General features: G+C 38.5%; 2 protein-coding genes across 5 annotated transcripts in view; one reads left to right on the top strand and one right to left on the bottom strand.

Moving 5' to 3' along the window:
• Window positions 1–21883, bottom strand: part of Cmss1 (cms1 ribosomal small subunit homolog) — a 319308-nt gene that overhangs the window by 90315 nt on the left and 207110 nt on the right. The gene's annotated exons all lie outside the window — the stretch shown is intronic.
• Window positions 1–21883, top strand: part of Filip1l (filamin A interacting protein 1 like) — a 262508-nt gene that overhangs the window by 36956 nt on the left and 203669 nt on the right. The window contains exon 1 of one of the 3 annotated variants that reach the window (XM_076868981.2): window positions 6974–6999. The exons of the other annotated variants lie outside the window; for them this stretch is intronic. The gene's annotated coding sequence lies outside the window, so the exon portion shown is untranslated. Of the gene's footprint in view, window positions 1–6973; window positions 7000–21883 lie in introns of those variants that run through there. 3 annotated transcript variants of the gene reach the window in all.

Below are 21883 nucleotides of genomic sequence, written 5' to 3' on the forward strand. Positions count from 1 at the left end.
ATAATAAAAAATCGTAAAAGAAAATTAAATGTTTGGCATATATAAAAAATGAGATTTAAGGGCTGGGGATGTAGCTTGGACTTTGTAGAGGACTTTCCCAGCATGAGGGAGGCACTGGCTTCAAACCATAAAAAAATAAAAAACAAACAAACAGAAAACAATGGAGATTGAACTTCAAAAGAAAGATATATCCCCAAATCCTAGTTTTCAGAAAAAGGAAAAGGCTCATTTTCTTATAATTTGCCAAATATAATGGCTAAAAAATAAATTTGGAAAAGGATTCTGGAATATAAAAGAGTCACAGAGAAAACAGCAGGAGAAATATATATATTCAAGTTACATTTTAGAGCGGAAAAGGCCTCTGGAAAATAGATCTCAAAGAACAAGATAATACAGAGGAAGAAAGCCCCTGATTTTTAATTAAGTCACAACATCTTGTTGTTTCCAGAGTCAGGGAGCAGTTTCAGTAGCAGAAATCTTGGTCTTGTATTTGCAGCAGCCTTGGGAAAGCAGCAAAGAGCTCTCCATAGGCTGTGCCTGGAGGGCCCAGGGGGGCTTTCAGATTTAGAGCTCTGGTACTCCACTGCTGAATAAACAGCTCCGGATTCTTTAATGACAACAGCATATCAGCTCCTTTTGAGGTTACAGCACACATAAACAGGATCTGCCTCATATTTTCCAGTTGTAGAGGAAGGAGGGAGGAAAAAGGGCCCACAAACTTTTTACTGCAGTTAACTGTGGAAGATAATTTGCTTTTACTTGCATGCAAGACTGAAAAAAGGAAGGAGAACCAGTGTGCAAAATGTCCCCAGAAAGGAAACAGGAAAACCATCACTTCCTCTGTGAGAACATTGGTGTGCAATCAAAGGGGAGAATTAATGAATGCTGAACTCTAGGGTTTTAAAAGAAAAGAGACAGAAACTTACAAAGAGTAGAAAGGTTCTTAATAACGTCTTCCTGGCTAGTACCCACAGAGGTATCAAATGGGAGGTTTTGGGGGCTCAGTGGTAGAGCACTCGCCTTGCATGCAGAGTCCTGCGTTCGATCCTCGGGACTACATAAAAATAAATGAATGGAATAAAGGTATTGTGTCCAACTACAACTAAAAAAAAAAAAAAAAAAAAAAAAAATGGGAGGTTTTGTCCAGCATGTGCCTTACTCTTTACTTAAATATTAAAGTGAGCTGGCTATCAGGTTGGTAGGCAGACCAGTAGGGCTATCTTGTAGGATCCCTTGAAGTTCAGTACTGGCACTGAAAACTTTCTGGCCTTCTTTGAGAATTTCTAACAGGGGGCTGGGGATATAGCTCAGTGAGAAGATTTGACAAAATACAACAAATGAAGATATTTATAGAATTCCCTCTCTTATACTCTTGGCCCAAGTCCCTTATTTGGTTTGGGACTAAAGAGCTAAAGAAAAACCTTCAAGAGTTGTGTTCTTGACCAAGTCCACCAGTGTCCCCATCCCCCCAATATTCCTACCCCAATATTTTTCAGAAAGTTGCAGGCAAAAGGTACTTTGTACTTTGTCTGTATTTCAATGTATACCTTAACAATGCAAAAGCTTCATTTTGCTGCCATGGGCTGGGAAACTTTATCTGTAAAGGGCTTGATAGTAAATGTTTTAGCCTTTGCAGGCCATGTGCAGTCTCTATCACAAGAACTTAATTAACTTTGCTACTGTGGCTCAAAGTAGTCACAGACATAAGTGAATAAATGTGAGGGAGTTCCAATAAAACTTTATTTAGAGTGGCAGATCAGATTCGGCTATAATTTGTGAGTCTTGGTATTAATTCTTCACTGTTCTATAACAGGGTTCTTAAAGAGTAGTAGGCAGGTGCAAGAAACAATGGTTTCCATTTTATTATGAACACATACTAATTATACGTTGCCTTTGATAGAAATGAAGATGTATTAATTAAATGAATGTAAATACTTTTGAAAGTGCTACTCAAACATATGCTATCATACCTTCAGACAAAAACAGCCTCAATGTTCATTTATTCTGGTGAGATTTATAGGGACAAGTTAGAGGAAGTTGGGTAAGGAGTTTATGGGGAAGAAGACAATCATTTCTTCAACTGAAGTGGCTCATGGGTCCCTAGAGGTTGACACCCTCTATTCTTTGGCAAGCTGTCAAACATAAATGATGATTCATTCATTATCAAGTGAAGTCAAGAAGTACAAATCCAACTATCTCTGTCTAGCACATTTTCTGTATTTCCCCTGTGCTACAGTTATTTCATTTCTGGAAGGCAAGAGAGATTTTCTAATTGTTTCAAAGAAGACTATACTAGCTAGGGATAGGGTAAGGTGAAATGGTTGGTTAGCTGGTAGTTGAGACGCTAGACCTGGATGACAGAATGTATGACAACTTTATAAAGCACTGCAAGGTATGTGCAATCACTGAAGACACTGAGTGCATGAAATTGGTCCTAAGAGGAAATCAGAAACCAGTTAGAATCATAGGAAGGCGGGAAGCCAGGAAGCTGGCCAGAGGCAGCACTATCCTGAGAGCCATGCTTAAGTTATTCAGAAATGCCCAGAAACAACTCGGGTAGGTGGCCATTGAGAAAATGATCTTCCATCAATTTTAGACACATTCCATTATCAGCTGAATAATCCCTGGGTTTAGGGAGACAGAGCTGAAAGAATTATAGTGGTCCATTTCAATGGACCTTTAGTCAGAGCCTGGTGCTTTGCACTTTGTCCTAACTGATCCTTGCAACACTCAAGATGGTGATGAGTCGAATTTGCTCATTTAGAATCTAGACAGTCTAAGACTAATTGGTTTGCCACAGGAATTAATGGTCCTGTAGACCTCTGCAGTAAGAGTTCAGTTTCACTCTGTGGATCAAGATATCAAATTATAAAAATGTAATTATTAGATAGAGCAGTCTTCCTAAGAACAACTGGTTAATGGGTCACTGGTTCATACCTGGGAAATAATGCAGCTGGGTGTCCCATGAGTCTGAACTTGGAGAGCTCCAATCACCCCTTCAGTTTTAAAGGTGCACAGAGATTTCCTTCAAAGAGAAAGCCAAGAGCCACAGGCAGCTGACAGGAAGAGACCAGAGAAGGAAGAAGAGGAAGAGAGATGAAATCAGGAGGGAAAGCTAGACAATGATCGTTTAGGGAGACACTGTCTTGGTCAGAAAAGAATACTTTTGGAGCAGAGTGAGAGAAAGGCCTGAGGATGGACAGAGAAAGATCTATCAGGAGTTGGTTTCCAGCGTGGGCCCTGGGACATCAAAGATGGGACTTAGCTCTGACTGGAATCAACAGTATGGAAGCCCCACACCTTTGGGCTTTTATGAAGTTCCTTTATCCCTTTTCCTTGTAAGACCTGGTGAATGTTTTGAAACAATATCCATTCTGCCTTTTTTAGGTAGGAGCCCAGCTACAGCAAGATAGAGAGGCTGCCTTAGCAGAGAACTGAGCCTTATTGAGGCAGTTCTCTCAGGCTATCGCTCTTACCCTTTAGTTTCTTCTTGACCTATAAGTTTCTCTATCACACCCAACAAGTTGCGTAGGAAATTCAGGCTCTTAATAGATGAGTAGGTAAGAGAAAATCAGGATAAAAGCTGTTTTTTTCCCCCCTCCACTTCCTTAGCATAAATAGATAGTGGATATGTCTGTAACAGGACAAAATTATAAAACTTTACATAAAATGAAGTTTGGGCTATCCAATCCAATAAAACAGTAGCTTCTTTTAAAAGGCAAAACAAAACCCCCTCTTTTATAAGAACTTTATTTATTTCTATGTAACTGAGAAGCTTCAAGGAAACAAGAAAAGGGCAATAAAGAATAGAGAATTTAATTTGGAAAAATCACACAGGAAGAAAATACCATTATTACTGATATGAAGCCTTTACTCACAGGCAATTTTTGATGGGGTTGCATTAGCATCTTACTCCAACCTCACACATTCTCTAAAATTGGCACAAGATTAATATCTAAGTTTGATACCTTAAAATGGACTTAGGCTGAAACTTAAACTGATTAGGAAAGTAAAGCAACAATATTTAAAACTTTGGTCCTAAGAAAAAGCAGAGAACTCGTAATCAGTTTCGTAAAAATGCATATTAATTCATTAGAAGAAATCAAACAGTCATCTCTGATGTCTTCAACAATTTACTTTAAATTCTTCACACTTTTAAAATATTAAGGTCATCAACTTCCCACAAAAACTTCCAAGTGAGAAACAACTGATACCCCATGCTCCCAGACCTAATTTCAATCACTATTCTAGGGGAAACATTCAAGTTTTCTAACATTAATAGGATTCAGTCACATGCTCTGGCCTCAGCAAGTGTGAGCAAAGAGCATTACTATCTATCACTCATTTGGTAATAATTATCCAAATCTATGGCTTCTTTTCTGCATCCCTTATGGCAATTCCTTGTGTGCATCCTTAATAAAATGCTATTAATTTCAACTCTACACAGAATACTGACAGTGTTCTCTATGGTGGAATATTAAAAAAGAATGGCACAGTTCTCTTATCTTTGCTGCTGTCCTGCTGCTGGGTTCAACCCCTAATAATCCAAAAAAGGAAAAAAAAAATCTTTTAATGTACCATAGACTTGAATCAGATTTTTTTTTTAAATTTACAGTTTTATCAAAATGAGCTGGATAGCTTTAGAGTACTCTCTAGACTTCATGTCCAGGGTAGACAGATATCAACTCCCTCCCTATGACAAGTCCACAATTTCTGATTATGTCTGCACAAATGGACTGCTGGCTTTCTACTCTGTCTCCCACCCAACCCCAAATTCTGAAATTTCTGGCAGAAAACAGATCTGTCAAAACAGGTTACTTGTATTTTTATTGGTTCCTCCAGACTATGACGACATTTCCTGAAAGGCAGTGCCAGGAAACTATTAATGTCTGTGAAAGAGCAGTGAAAGTTCTTATGAGCATAAACTTGTCTGGTGCCCCAGGAGACTGCAGCCTGAAGGAACCACTTGGTGTTTAGACTGTGCCACTGATTCAATTGGCTGTTATATCAGAACTCCAAAAGAAAAAAAAAAAACAAAAAAACACTATCAGAGGAGAAGAGGAGAGACTTTCCAAAGACAAATGTCTGGAACATACAACAGGCAATTCTTTCCTTTCTCTTAACTATTTGCTTGTCTGGAGCAGAGTAGCTGAGCATTAGCTAGGCAGCTAATAGCTGGCTTAGTTGAGACTGTCACACAAACTAGGTAACTCACTCAAGTAGTTAATGGATCCTTTCCCAAGTAGTTAATGGATCCTTTCCCAGGCAGGAAGGGTAATAAGACTTACATCTGGCTGAGGAGACTGTGGTCTTCCCCCAAAATGGAAGAAAGGGTCCATTCTAACATCCAGGTGCAGAAACAGAATTGCAACTTTTTAAAATGACCTCAGCAATTCTGCTAATGCTAAGAGAGCATGCTGCTAATGCTTACTGTATGAATGCATGACACTACTGATCTTAAAGGAAGCAGCAGCTTTACAGAAGATGTGAAACTAAATTGGACAAAACCTGTTTGAGGCACTGGGCTTAAGGAGACTTTTAAGTATGTCAACTGATATATTATTAAGTGCCAAAATCATATGGTACTGGCTAATGTTGTAACTAGGTTTGTGGAACAGAAAGGTAGCTTCCTGTACCTTCATATCCCTCTATTTCACAGCACCACCTGCTGGTTGAGGGGGAGAGTGAGTTAAGTTGGACTTATCTTTCTGGATACCTATGAATTCACAAAAAGAAGAAAAGCCTTTGCTCTTTCAACTCTACACAGAATACTGACAGTGTTCTCTATGGTGGAATATTAAAAAAGAATGGCACAGTTCTCTTATCTTTGCTGCTGTCCTAGCCACCCACAGCCCAGTGAAGAGTGTGTCCTTCAAGATGTCCAAACAGGAAATAGGAACATTAAAACCAAGACCATAATATATGGTCCTTGCATGCTCTTCTGGGTCATCTGAATAATGATCTCTAAAAACTAGTTTCATCAGTATCTTTAATCCTACTTCTAGATGAAGTTAATTCTAGTCTCATATTTAAATCTTTGCAGGAAAACTCTTAATATACAGTCCCAATACAGTAAACACCCAAATTTTAATGCAGCTAGCAAATAATTCAATAAATCAAGGTTAAAGGTTAATTTACTGTCATATAAAGCACTAGTTTCCATTCCTGAAATGTTAAAAAAAATTAATCCATATACCTCATCAGAAACTCTTGGCTATGTGTTCAAATTTGTTTCAGATTTTAGAAAAGCAAAAGGGTACTTATGTATTATATGACACTCCCAGTGGGTTCTTGGGCAACACCCACTAAGCAAACATTAATATCCCCACAGTAATATATAAGAATATTCACACTAAATGGGTAAAGACTCTAAATAGACAAATCAGTTCAGATCAGGTTTTGTAGTCAAGAGTGTCAGAGGTTCCAGTCCATGGTTGGTTGGACCTTGACAGCACAGTACATTACAGTGGGAGCACATGGTGGAGGAGGCACCTTCACCTACAGGCAATTATGAAGCAAAGAGAGACAGGAAGGGGCTGCCATTCCAATATCCCCTTTAAGGGCATATCCTCAATGACCTAACTTCCTTCTAGTAGGCTTCACTTCCTAAGGGTTCCACAGGCTGGGGACCAAGCCCTCAACACATGGGCTTTTGTGGCTCCACAAGATGCAAACTGTAGCAGTACTTGTTAGAATTTAACAAACTTGTGCTTCTGGGGGGGGGGGGTGTTTTGGAATTCAGAATCAAGAATAAGTGATTTTGGGCCTATGCCAGCTAGTTTTGATTTAATGTGGTGAAAAAAAAAAAAAAAGCCAAAGCAGTGACCAACATAAAATTCTTGTTTGTTTGATTTTGGGTAAGTTACTTAATGGTTTGGGCCTTGGTTTTCTTCTTGGTTACAACAGGGTAAAGATGGTGGTGAGAATGACATGTGAAGACTCCAGGGTGAATGGAAGGGAACTGGTCTTCATCCCATGCCTACAGAGATCCAGCCCTATGTTAAGTGCTTCCCAGTTTTTTTAACACTGTAAATAAGAGTGTGATAAACAGTCTTACAGTTAAACTTTGCACGTAACCCTTATCATTTTTTGGGGGATAAATAACTTAGAATGTAATTGCTGGGCTAAGCAACACTATATTTATAACTGTTCCTCTCTCACATGCTATCTTCTTCATTTCCTATCTATCCATTCACACATCAGGGTTTGTACTAACATTGCAAAATTGCCTTAAAGGCAATTTTTACATTCCCAGTATCACCTATCCTTTATCTTTGTAAATGTCAGGTATGACCATCAACAGAATCTGGCAATTTACTATGGGAGAAAAGGTAGTTCCTTGATTAAATGTACATTTCACTGATTGCATGGAACATATGTAGAAATCCAAGACAATCTTCCAAAATTGTAGGAAGTAGTTATTCCTAAACGGTCATTATTAGTTGGGACTCAGGTCTATTTGACTTTAGAGATATTCCATTTCCAGATCCCCTAACTCCTACTATGATGACATTTGAATTGTGTTGTGGAGAGACCTGAAAGGTCCTTGGAATGAGGGGTATTTAGGATATGGTGTGAAACAAGGGCATGAATGAGCTTTGATTGCATCTTCACTATACTGTACTCTTTTCTATTGAACACATATACTGTATTCTTCTCTATTGTACTATATACACAGAGCCCTCTTGGGTGGCTACCAAAACCTCTTTGAAATGTTAGCCAAGACTTAAGGTTTGTACAGAGACCACAGTAACCATTTTACACCACTGCAGTATATATTCATCACCTACTTGCTGTGCAGTACATAGTTTTAAAACTACTTAACCATTAAACAGTTTATCACCCAAATCAGAATACTACTAAAATTTGGGTAACTTGATGGCCTGGGTAATCTTGTAAATTCTGCATGTGCTTCCTATTCCCTAAAGTCTAAACTATAGGCATTAAATAAGCTTGTATTTGAATATCATATCTGCAAAATTCAGATGACCTGACAGCATTTTAGATGAACTAATTCTAGGTAAGATTTCACCAGAAAATCCATCATTGTTCCCAATTACACATAATTAATGGAAGAATGGTAGTAATTCCCTCATACCTAGAGATTCGATAGACATTTTAAAAGTCATCACCTTTCTTATAAATAAAACCCTCAACAGGGTGCTTAGTTACTTTCTTTCCAAGGTATAAGTTTCTATGACTCTTACCTGACTCACAGGCAAGGTCACAATAACTTGTGAACATGTCGAGAAAAGGCTAAGAAGACAGAAAGGGGGCTGGGAATGTACCACAGTAATAGAGTACTTGCCTAGAATGAGCGAGGCCCTATACCACACAGACACACAGGCACATGTGCATGTGTGTGTGCACACACACGTCTGGGGGATCTTATAAAAAATAGAAGAGAGACCTGTAGAGTAGAAAAATGGGGTCAAGGGAGAGAGGAGGGGAGGAAAAGGAGGTACTGGGGAAGGAAATTGATCAAATTATGTTATGTGCATGTATGAATATATTACTATGAATCCCAGTACTGTGTATAATTATAATGTGCCAATAAAAATAGATAAATAAGAGAAATAATAGAAAGGGTCAGGATAATTCAGTATAAATAGGGATTCCCTAATTTAGGTCAACTGTGAACATAGAAAACTTCCTTATTTCACAAATACAGTTTGGAAACATGGGCAAAGCTCCTTATTCCATGTGATTCTGCCCTTGAGTGTATGTCTCAGTGGACCTGTGATGGTTAATCTAATCACAGTTCATGCTTGCTTCTTCTGTATACAAAGTACATTTGAGCAAGAAGTCTGTGTGAGACATACATTTTCAGGTGTTTCTCTGAAGAAGAAAAACATTCTTTTCAAACAGAATATTGTGGGAGAAAACAAGGAAGGACTAGCTATAGTTACACAAAAATCTTCAATTTGTGACCCAGGATTTCAGGACTTGGTCTGGTCTCTGGGTGGTTTAAGAAGCACAGCCTTCTACATTATACTTGCTTTAATCATCACCATCCACGACATTACCAAACCATTTATTTAGTCTGTTTTTAAGCTCACCACATGGCAAATAACTACCTACATAAACAAAACATTTCAGTTCTATAACAATTCTTTGCAACTGAGACCCCTGGAGAGAGAAAAAAGTGTAATTGCTGTATGAAACATTGAATTTTCTGTAAGTGGTTCTATAAATGAGTGATTGATTCTCAAAGAGGAAGGGTTGCGGGGAAACAACCCCACAAAGTGCTACAGGAGGCATTTCTGAATCCTATGGATGAGGTAAAGCAAAATCACGATATCCCTGTCAGTTCTAAGCTAGCAGAAAGCCCAGTCTGAATGTAGATACTGACATGTGGGCAAGTAAAAATAGGCTCAAGTCTCTTTTTAAGAATAAAAAACAAGTCTCTAACTCCTCATCTCCCTGCAGCAGTGGTTCTCAAAGTTCAGTGTGCATTAGAATCATCTGGAGGACTTTTAGAAACACAGATTGCTGGGCCTACCCCCAGAGTTTCTGATTCAAAACTCCTGGTGGTATGGCTCAATAATCTCTCTATCTAACAAGTCCCCAGGGATGCAGCTTGTCCAGGAAGCACAATGTGAACAACACTGCCTTAAAACATAGAACACAGAATTACATAAATGGTAGCCAATCAATAAATACTTATTGATGGAACTGAATTCATATTGAAACACATTTTCTTCCCTACCTCAATGTTAATGGGATCTGACATGTTGGAGAAGTGATTAGATGTAATACAGCTGGTAGTTTCAACTGACGTGTGTGTGTGTGTGTGTGTGTGTGTGTGTGTGTGAGAGAGAGAGAGAGAGAGAGAGAGAGAGAGAGAGAGAGAGATATGAGTGTAAGAGAGAGTAGAATCAGATGTGAAGAACTGAGGAAAAATAATATTTGTACTCTCTGAGTATGTCTTTTTTTAAATGTGCAATAGACGTAAATAGACATTTTTTAATTTGTTCTTTTTAGATACATGTCAGTACAATGAATTTTGAGATATTGTACATACATGGAGTATAACTTATTCTAAGCAGGATCACCTTTTTTTTTAAATTGGTTGTTCAAAACATTACAAAGCTCATGACATATCATCTTTCATACATTTGATTCAAGTGGGTTATGAACTCCCATTTTTACCCCAAATACAAGTTGCAGAATCACATCGGTTACACATCCACATTTTTACATAATGCCATATTAGTAACTGTTGTATTCTGCTACCTTTCCTATCCCCTACTATCCCCCCTCCCCTCCCCTCCCATGTCTTTGGAGAGGCCTTGTCAAGAGTCCCTGTTAATGCTCCCCCAGCTTGATGATCACAAAACAAGGAAAACGAGCCAAGAGTTTATCTGTACCCCAGTACCACAATGGTGATGGCTTTGGGGCACGATGACAGTGGTAAAATGACTATGGCGAGCACTTCTATAGTGAGATAGGAAGACAAAGATGACAAGTGAAAAACCAAGAGAGAAACCCCAGGAAAACAGTTTGCATGATTGATATAATTCCTAGCATGAGACAGCAGGGGATAGGTGGAGGAGTGTAGATGACATGTGGCTCAACATAACTAGGACTGGCTGGAATGCTCTCAGGGAAGCAGTGTGGCTTTTGGTAAAGTTACTTCTTTCTCTGATCGTTACCTGTCCTACAGCTTGGATAATAATGCCTACCATGGAGACTGGGGGTGGGTGTGGGAATTGCACTTTAGAGCAGTGGTACTCAAACTGCAGTGGGCAAAAGAGTTACCTCTACATTCTTGTTAACATACAGCAGCTTATTAAGATGCAGGTTGCTGGGTCACACCCCAGAGATTCAGATTCATTAGGTCTGGAATGGGGCCTGAAGAGATGTAATTCTGATGCCAACACACCCAGTCTTCAGACTATAGTTTGAGTAGCACAGGGGCAACAATCCACATCCAGTTGCCATTAAATCATCACACCAAGTAGAATGCTCAATGTATATCTCAATTACATCACTTTCTATGCTCCATATTAGGCTGTAGTCATTTTGGCTTACTGTTTTCAATCCTATCAGATTTACCCTAAAGCAAGAACTGCATTGTGTTCTTCTTTATATCACACACAATGCCTAACACAGTGTTTTGCTATGCACATATGTGCTCTGTGTGTATGTAACATGTATTGGCAGACAGATACATATTGCATAGGCAACATCAGTAATACAAGTTTGTTTATTTCTTTAGATTCTTTTTAAAATTCAAACCTCGCCTTCTACCAATCTGTTTACTGTGTGAAAATCCAACTGCTGATTTCTTAAAAAATTAGCTGTTTGGCAAAATGAGTCTTATGTGGTAGATGGCAACATGGAACTCATTAGAAGTGTTCTTATGTATGAGCACAATTTGCCAATATGCCCTCAATGAATCTGAGGCTAACGAAAATCAGCAAGTAGAAGTCACAAATTCCATTATGATTGTAAGCATTTTTCAAGCCCTTTGCCAGAGTCTCCCTTAACTCCAGGGTCTTCTAGCCCCTTGAGAACCAAGGGGTCTTTAACTAAATTCTCTGAATCTAATATTGGCCTTCATTTATAAAATCTAAAGAATGAAAACCAGTTATACCATAAATTAAGCCAACAAGTCATAGCACATTTAATCCAGCAGAGTGCTGGCAAACATGTATAAGTGTGTGTGTGTGGGTTCACTGGAAAAAGAAAGGCAGTGGGTCTGGTGGGCTGGTGACACACTGGTCCTTTAAGATACACAGGAAATACTCAGAGTTTTTTTCTGTTTATAAAGTTAAACGGCAATGCAGAAGCTCATGAAATGTTTACTCTGATACATCCTCCTCCTTCCCAATCCACCACATCCCAAACACATTCCCAGAAGACAACTCAGTAATCCTAAAAAGAAAGAGCCCTTGAAATTTACAGCAACATGAAACTCAGTTTCAAAACCTCCATTCTTCTGGGATCCTTGAAATCAGAAGCAATGAAACACAAACAGAGCAAAAAAGGGGCTCTTCCACCTGCTTCTAGAGACTCTAGAAAGTTGAGGTTTGAGAGAGAATTAGAAGCAATTTTTCCAACCTTGATGTAAACATTTAGTACTGTCAGCAATGGCTTGGGCTGAAAGTATTTATAGAGATAGTCTTGTGGGTAATATGTGCAGAGTTTTAACATTTAGTTAAATTTGTCTCTATTCTTCAAATAACAGAACAAGTCAGTTTATTTCTTTTAATTTAATTATGTCCTTTGAGAGAGAGAAAAAAATAAGATGCTTTTGAAAATTAGTGTGCCCTGTTTCTTCTGTGCCCTGAAGCCCAGAGTTTTGATTAAGTTTTATGAAGGTTGACTTCTTTTCTTGCAACCTTGCAAACTGGAAACAAACAAGCAAACAAACAAAAAAGTAGTTTACCAGTTTTTTAAAAAATATATTTAATGAAAATTGAAGTCTCTAAGTTAGAATAATCCTTAAAATACCTTCCAAAAGTCTGTCAAACTCTGGACAAAGTATTTAAATCTGCACATTAGTTGCTAATTGTTCAGAATGGGTTAGAAGATTAGAAGCCTTTAAATTTTGTTTATAAAGTTTCTTTAAAAAAAATAAGGAAATTCACCCAAAATAGTTATCATGCTTTAAATTTTAATAAGTAATAAGTTATTCATAAAATGTAATAATTAATGCAGTAATAATAATTACACTAATATAATAATAATACAACTATTCAGATATATAGTAATAAGGCATTCAAATCCTTACTGGTTAGCTAAGATGGTTATTACATTGAGAGTTGAAATCAACTTTAAATTCTCTATTATTATTTTTTTTTAAACTGGGGTGGAAGGGGAAAATGAGAAGTATCAGGGGTTATTTGAGAGCAGTGGAACAGAGGTAGAATCCTGGGGTAAAAAGATTCTGGATATCCAACAAAGAGTGGGTGACGGGATTGATACCTCAGAAGAAAAGAAAACAGGGTATTGGGTAGTAAAATAACAAAGAAATATTCAATGTAACATTTAATATAGTTCAAAGTTCTTTTCAATGACCTCCAAATTCCATCTGAGGATACCCGAGAACACCTAGAAATAGTGTCAAAAACAAATATATATTTTTGTGCTCCTTTTCTATAAATCCAAAGTTTAATTAAAAGAGATTAGATGAACTGCTCAAGGTTATAGCTAGATCCAGGTCTCATGATCTCCAATATGTAGAAGCATCTGAGAATTGAGAGACCAGTATGACAGTGATCCAAGCTGTAGGGAAGGAGTTTTAGACCAGAGTGGTCGTAGGGTGAATGCCAAAGAAGTAGGACAGATTTTTTTTCAGAATGACATTCCAGGCTGGAAGAAGACTGGATTTCTTTAAGCCTAAGACATATGACTTTTAAATTTTGAGACTTTTGAAATTAGGACACAGCTTAGAATCAATGTCAAAAGAGAGGCGGAAGTGCTGATGATGTAGCTGTCATTGTCCATGCATATGTGTGTCAGTCTGCTTCCTGTCACTATAACAAATACCTGAGAATATCAACTAACACAGAGTAAATATTTATTTTGGCTCACAGTTTTAGAGGTTCCAGTTCATGTTCAGTTGGCCCCACTGCTTTGGGCCTTTAACAGCATATCATGGCAAGAGTGCACTGTGGAAAAAAACCTTTAACCTTATGGCTAGGAAGTTCCACAAACCCCTTCCAGGGCACACTCCCAATGACCCAAGGATATCCCACTAGGCCCCACCTCTTACCGTTTCTACCACCTCCCAATAGTTTGGGGCCAAATGTTTACCACATGTACCTGGGGGGACACTTAAGATCCAAATCATAGCCATGTCCCAACACACAAATCTTTCCAAAGAGATGACAGTACTCTGGAGCTTGGAGATGCTGGTGTGACTGACCCCGATGTAATGGGCTGGCTGTAATGCACACAGTAGCACAGAGGACAAATGGAGAAGTGATGTATGCTAAAGCTTCAAAGGTATTAAATCATCTGTGTTAAAAGATGGAATCACCACACATAGTGGGTTTTCCAGATCTCCATGCATTGCTGGGCAAATAAGATATAGAGCAGTGGTTAAACATGAAGGCTTTCAATTTAGAAAGATGAAAAAGTTTGTGTAGTAGTGTTGGTTGCATGATATGAATATACTGAATGCTACTGAATTATACAGTTAAAAATTGTTAAGTGATGCATATTTTACCTTTCTAGAATCAGTCTTCTTGGGTTCAAACCTTGTTTTTGATATTTTCTAGCTAAAGCCTTTGGGTATTGTATTGTGCTATAGTTTTTGTCACCCTAAAATGTGAAGGATAATAGATTCCACCTCAGAGAGGTAGGGAGGAGTAAATGAATTAATATGTGTATTTCATGCGAGCACTGGCAAATTATAAAGGATCAGCGAGGCTAGTGGTTGTTATTGGTATTGTAATTATTAGTGCACTTACTAGGATGGAAAACAAGTGTCTAACAACAGTTCCAGCTTCTTTTCCTTCTTTGGTGGAGATACTAATATGAAATAAAATGGTGAAAATGTGGGTAGAAAAGAAAGACTAAGTAAAACAAGGGCCTGGGAAGATTAATATCCTGCATAATCAGTCTGGAATAACTGAAACTTGCTTGTATCCACTGATTATTTAAATTCCAATCTATAAACTAAATTGTTTAAGGCTCTCTACCACTTGTGAAGAAATTCAAAGATCTATATGCTTGGTCCCCACTTAGACTGTCTCTGATTCTCCAGAGATGGGGCCAGTAACTGTCCACTGATGTCAACTGAAGTCTGTCATTACACACACACACACACACCACATAGACAATGTGAGTATACCTTTTGGTACTTCAGGTTCACTGAGTGGACTGCTATATATTCTAATATCTAAAAATGAGTATCCTTTCTTCTTTTTTTCTAACAGCATCTTTCTGCTTTGTTGTAAAGAAAGGTCACTTTCAATGTGTACATCTACCTACCACTTCATAGATACTGTCCTGAAAATTGTGTTTTTTCTGAGTATGCCTATTGATCAGCGATTCCAGTCACTATGTGTGCTTACATGAGAATATAGTTCTGCAACCTTCCAAATCCATTTTAGAGCCATACATTGATAGATCTATATGGCTCAAAGAGATGTCTTATTTATTTTTGAAGTGGTAGTTTTTATTCTGTGAGAGGTGGTGGCTAAGCAATTTTCCCCTTTGGTGGGGCTGCCATCCTAATTTGGTCTGATTTCATTTTCTTGTTTTGGTTTAGGTCATTGTTATACTTTAAAACTATGCTGCTAGGCCAGGGTTCCCTCTCTTCTTAGAAGAGCACCAGGAGGAAGGTGTTTGGATGTGGTGTAAAGGGGCGGAAGACAAAGTTGCATGGGAAGCAGGGGAAAGAGTTTTGGCAAGAGTCTCCTCATGGCTTCTCCTTGCCTGCTGCCTTATCTCCCAACATATTTTATTTTCTAAAATTGCAGACCAAAACATCCTTATGCTGGTCATGGTGGCGCATGCCTGTAATCCCAGTGCCTTGGGAGGCTGAGATAGAAGGATCACGAGTTCAAAGCCAGCTTCATCAATGGCGAGGCACTAAGCAACTCAGTGAGACCCTGTCTCTAGATAAAATACAAAATCAGGCTGTGGCTTCGCTCAGTAGTCAAGTGCCCCTGAGTTCAATCCCTAGTACCCACCCCTCCCCCCAAAAATCCTTAGTAGGTGGGCATGATGGTGTATGGCTGTAATCCCAGTGACTCAGGAGGCTGAGACAGGAGGATTGTGAGTTTAAAACCAGCCTCAGCAACTTAGCAAGACCCTAAGCAACTTTGTAACACACTGTCTCAAAAAATAAAAAGGCTGGGTGTAAACTGTCTCTGGGTTCAATTCCCGGTACCAAAAAAAAAAAAAAAAAGAAAGAAAGAAAAAAGAAAGAAAAAAGAAAAAACATCCTTAGTAGCTCCCATAACAGAAAGTAAAACCTGACCTCTTGAGTCTGGCACTGGAGCCTGCCCCCATCAAACACGCACCTTCAGTTTGCTCACATCTTCACCACGTGCCCAGTACAGCTGAAGCCTCAAGCACCTGGAGCCCATCTCCCTCATGGCCTCAGTCCCCCTCCTCCTTTCTCTGAACCCGCTGGCAGGAACTGCCTGTGCCACTCATTAGGGCTCTTAGTCATATGGGTCACATTTTCAATTAATAATTTCATACATGTGTGATTTGCCTCACTAACCAGACCAGAACTCACCAAATTGGAGGCTCATGGGTTGAATTCAGCCCACATACATGTTTTGTTTGGCCCACATAATGTTTTTGAAGAATTTGAATTAGTTGCCAGCATTTTTTAAAAATTAGGAGATGGCACACACACAGAGTCTGGGTTTCTGACTCCTTGACAAACTGGAAGCTCTGACAATGCTGGGCCAGCATTCCAAGATGGCTCAATCAGCTGGAACTGACCCCTCAGACACAGTGTGTCCTTGGCACTTCAGCACAGTCCTGATCACTCCACTTTCTAAATCTGTGACCTATGCCTTGTCCTTAGAGAACAGGGCCTTTGTCTTCAACTCCTAGAGCACAGTGTTATTCACATAACAGATGCTCACAGAACTCTCCCTGAAAGGCCAGAATCAAGGAAGCAGATGGAAGAAGTGATGGATCAGGGAGATGAAGATAAAAGGAAGCCATGGGTAAGAACACTAGTGAAGGTTTTTCAGTGCCTCAAAAAGGATGTGAAATGGAAAACCTTGTTGGATTATAGCTTCAAATGACAGGAATTCATGAAGCCCTTTAAGAAAAAAAAATTAAAAGAAGTATTGCATTTTTAAAATGATGGCTTCCCAGAAGCTAGATGACAGAAACAACCTAGATTATTTCATGAGGTTCTTCAGTTCCAAGTATATTTCACTGTGTGAACAGTGAAGTGAGTCATTCTCTTCAGTTCTTTTAAGGAAAACCGCGAAGCTTCAAGTCTTACTTTGTAATGCTGACTAGGTAAAAGAGAAATTAAAGACAGCCTTACTATCATCTCTATCTAAAAAATCTCAAAAGAAAAACACTGGAAAAGATGTATATTGCCAAGGAAGTTTCCTGAACTTGCACCAAATGCCTTCTCTGTGTTATCCAAGATGTCCCCTCTGCCTTCAAATGGGAGTGAAGTTAGAGGGTCTGGAAGAACAAGGTTCTAGAATTCTACACATATAACTTAGTGATTAAAGTAAGTTAAACTTCATGGGTGACACTGTGGCTCAGGAAAAGTCCTGGCTTAACTCTATTTTCTAACAAAGCATGTTGTACAGCTTCCTCCTACTGAAAAGTCTCCACAATTTTACTATCTGTCCATTGCTCCTGGGTTTGAGGGTACAAAGTACACTGAGTTGGTGGTGAGCTGCTTGGGAATTTAGATGAGAAAAGAGGTGAAGAGAGATTTTTCAATTTGTCCACTTTAGGAATTTGTGTTTGAACAGGAAGTCTGAGGAACCAAAGCTGAATAAAGCTTTAGATCTGGGATGTATCTCTAGATGACAGAAAGAGAAGAGGTCACCAATGGGAAGCTTGGGGAAGCATCCAACAACAGACATTTGCCTCACATGACTTTTTGGCAAATTTTCCCCAACTGCCTGAAGAGATGACCTAATTTTTCATTTCAAAGAATTACAACTTAAAATCATATCCACTTGTAAGCATTAGGATTACACAAAGTTTCATTCCCTAAGTTGGGGCTCTATCACATTTTCAAAATCCCCTAGATTGTTTCAGAATCCTGAGCTGTGCCATGAGAGAAGCAACAGCATATGGTGTACTGATAACAGCCTAATCTCAAAGGTTAGATGGATAGCAGTCCTGGTTTTGCTAGTCAGTAGATATGGGACCCAAGGAAAGTCAGGCAACTTCCTCAGCCAGTTTCCTCACCTGCAAAAAGGCCATAAAAATTACACATTACCTGGATTGCTTTGAGGCATGATTAAGAGAATACACACAGAACACAGTCCAGCACTGTGCAGTCAGCTGCAAATAACTAATCATTTCATCAGAGTCTCTCATAATATTCAGAAAGATTTAGACAGTCAGGAAGGTGAAAGGCCATAAGGATCTTGGAATAATACACAGAAGTTAGCCTGGCATTTTGTTTACCATTGGTAATTCTAATTAAGGATGAGGTTAGTGACCTGGTTAAAAGAACGTGGGCCTGAATGATTCTGCCCAGTAGCAAGGGAGATAAGTTAAGATGCAGCCATGCTCACACCTTTGCCTTCTGATCAAATGCACACGTCTATGAAACAGTAGAGCAAGCAGGGGTTGCTCTGCATGAAGCCAAACATCTCATATGGGGCCAGATCCTGTAGCCTTGGATTTCAACCAACTAAGCTAACTGGTAACAGATAACCGATGGCACATTCCCTGCTCACAGGCCAACAGACTTTCACAGGGACCTATCATGAGAACTTTAATAAGATGCAGAACACAAAATACATTTTATCATTCCCAAGAACATGTGATATTTCAGAGTTTCAAGAAACTGTAGCTACTCTGTCCAATCTCATTTATAAGTAGATTCTACAGCTGGAGAAGTCTGGGCATTAGTGGTCTTTTCTCTGGATGATGTAATAAGTATCCAAAACTGAAATGACTATGATTGAAGGAGCTCAGATCTAGAAATCAAGTCATCTTTCTTTAAGGAAACACCTTACTGCATTACTGGCTTCCTCTACAAACATTATACTCTCAGGGAACCTAGTCACAGAATATTAAAGCTATAAGAATCTTTAGAGCTACCAAGCCCCCTGGAGGGTCAAAGAAGCCTAGTGATGTGCAAAGCAAAATGTTGGCTCTGCCAGCACCAGAGCTTCTCTGGCTCCAGCTCTGACTTTCTAGAACCATCTGCCACCCTAAGCTACTCAATAATCAGTTCTCTTTATAAAGCTATCCCAAAGTCACAGAACAAATCACTTGCCCATTTAATTTTATTTTTTAATGATCTGGAGCTGCCACACAGTTGAATGGTAGTCCAAAGCAATAAAACTTTTGTTTACAGCTACTTATTAACTCAATGTTCACTGTGTTGATTATATCATGACACACTTGTTAATAGTAAGCAGATAAAGCCAATAAATGCTAAAAGTACTTCTCACCTAGCTGTAAAATATTGATGATATCTCTATTTAACTTAACTAGAACAGGTTATGAACTTGTGTTTCCTTTGTATCAGCAGGTAGTAAGCATTCAGTAGCTGTGATTCATTTACTAAATTACTGGCACAGCACTGACTTTTTTGTAAGTGTGTAAGTTTCAAAAAACAGCCTCCCATATAAATTTAAAAAATAGATGTGAGGTCTGAAAAATTGACAATATTTATGGGAGAATATACTGGAGATTTGTTGGTTTATCAGCTGGACATAAGGGAAAATCCTGGAGCTGAAGGTCAGTCTAGGTTCCTGTCTAGGTCTTGCAACAATCCAGAGGCAATAACTCTTGGTATCCTAAAACCTTTCTATTAAAGATCCTTGTATACCATCCTAGCATGCATAAAGAAATGAAACCTGTTTTTCAGTGTCTTACATCTTCGACTAAATCAATCAGGATCTCCTTGTTTGAATGCCTAAGACAAACCTAGGGTTTTACACATAGGTTGTCCAAGATATAATCTATCCCAGCAAAAAAATGTAGAGATAATCTTTAGAGTCCTTGAAGGTAGTTATAAAAAACCTAATATTCATAGAGTGAAAGGGTAAAGTCATTTAACATAAAACAATAAAGAATGTGCAATATTTAAAACATCCTGAAATATTAAGGCTAGCATTTTGTTACATAACTCTCTTTTCTAAATTACTGGAATAATCACATAAATTAACCTTTTCTCAAGAGTGTCTGAGGACTAAAGAATTGGGAAAGGAAGATTAAAAAGTAAATGTGAGGGCTAGGGTTGTAGCTCAGTGGTAGAAGGCTTGCCTAGCATGTGTGAGGCACTGGGTTTGGTTCTCAACACAATAAATAAATAAATAAATAAAACAAAAATTTCATTAACAACTAATAAAAATATTTAAAAATGTAAATGTGGAAATAAACACATCAAAATGTTGGCTGTAGTTATATCTAGGTGGCAAAGTTAAGGGTAATTTATATCTTTGAAGAAATTTTTTTCTTTTAAATATTTATTTATTTTGTTTTAGTTGTACACAATATGTTTACTTTGTTTATTTATTTTTATGTGGTGGTGAGGATGGAACCCAGGGCCTCGCATGCTAGGTGAGTGCCCTACTGCTGAGCCACAACCATAGCCCCCTAATTTATATCTTTTATCTTTGCATTTTATGTATTTTGTATATTTTCTGCATTGAGCGTGTTACTCTTATTATAAGAAAAAAACCCCAATAAACTTTAAAGGTGAAGATGGGGTCTTTAGTATTTATAAGTATGCGAGGGGAGACAAATTAGTCTTTTTCTAGCATCAGATGGTGACTGTTACAACATGATGATACGTTCTGTGAATTCGCAAAAAGAGCATGTGGCCATATGGATCATCCAGTGAACACAATTTTCCATGGGCAGGATGGGCTCTGTTTGCCAATGATTTACAGGATAACGGAGAACTAAGAGGGTGTTTAATGATGCTGAAGATTCTGAGGAGAGTTAGAAAATTCTTGTTCAGGATGTTGGGGTTAGTGCTTGAGATGACAGTTCTCTACTGAAACCCTGTAGGTACTAAAAGAAATCAATAAGAACAGGACAAGGAAATCTTGGAGACTCTGAATTGAAACAGGGCTGGTCAGAGATGTTCTGAAGGGCCAATTCATGAGTACATTGGTAAGAATTTGAGGCATGTCACTTCCAGAAAGACAGTTCTAACCTGAAGTCAAAATAAAACTGGAAATGGAACCACCTTTTGACCCAGCTATCCCACTCCTTGGTCTATATCGAAAGGACTTAAAAACAGCATACTACAGGGACACAGCCACATTAATGTTTATTGCAGCACAATTCACAATTGCTAAACTGTGGAACCAACCTAGATGCCTTCAGTAGATGAATGGACAAAGAAAATGAGGTATATGTACACAATGGAATATTATTCAGCAATAACAGAATAAAAACATGGCATTTGCAGGTGAATGAATGGAGTTGGAAAATATAATGCTAAGTGAAGTTAGTCAATCCCAAAAAAACAAATGCTGAATGTTTTCTCTGATGTAAGGAGGCTAAATCATAGTGAGAATGGGAGGGGGAGCATGAGAAGATTAGAGGAACTCTAGATAGGACAGGGGAAGGAGGGGGCAACAGGTATAAAAAAGATGGTAGAATGAGATGGACATCATTATCCTAAGTACATGTAGGAAGACATAAATGGTGTGAATATACTCCGTATACAACCAGAGATATGAAAAACTGTGCTCTATATGTGTAATATGAATTGTAATGCATTCTGCTGTCATATATAACAAATTAGTATAAAAAATAAAAAAAATATTGGGTACAGCATGGAAGCAAGAAGGGTACCTGGGGCAAAGGGTACAGCATGGAAGCAAGAAGGGCCAAAAGAGGTTTGTCACAGCTAGGAGAGGGCATTCCAGTTTCTAGAAGGGCTTGTGCAGTGATTAATGAAATCTGAGCTTAACAGAGTAACGTGAGACTATATTCAAAATTATGTCACACTTTTGAACACTTCCGTTCTTACATTTGAAGTCAACTATTAACACAGAGATGGTGAGAGAAAGGGGATGAAGCTATGGACCCCAGAGGCACTGTATTCAAAAGATGTGCATCTTGACCTTGAGCTTAAGGATATTGGTGGAAATCTTCAAAGGAAGGGCAGTGGAGTCTAGAGTAAGGGAGACCAGTGATCTGTGCTCATTTTCTGTAGGATATTGAGTATGTTTTTTTCTGAGTCACACCAGCAAGAATGTTTAGGTTGACTTCCTAAGTCTTGGAC

Source organism: Callospermophilus lateralis, chromosome 10 (genome assembly GCF_048772815.1).
Source record: "Callospermophilus lateralis isolate mCalLat2 chromosome 10, mCalLat2.hap1, whole genome shotgun sequence".
Classification (NCBI taxonomy): Eukaryota; Metazoa; Chordata; class Mammalia; order Rodentia; family Sciuridae; genus Callospermophilus; species Callospermophilus lateralis.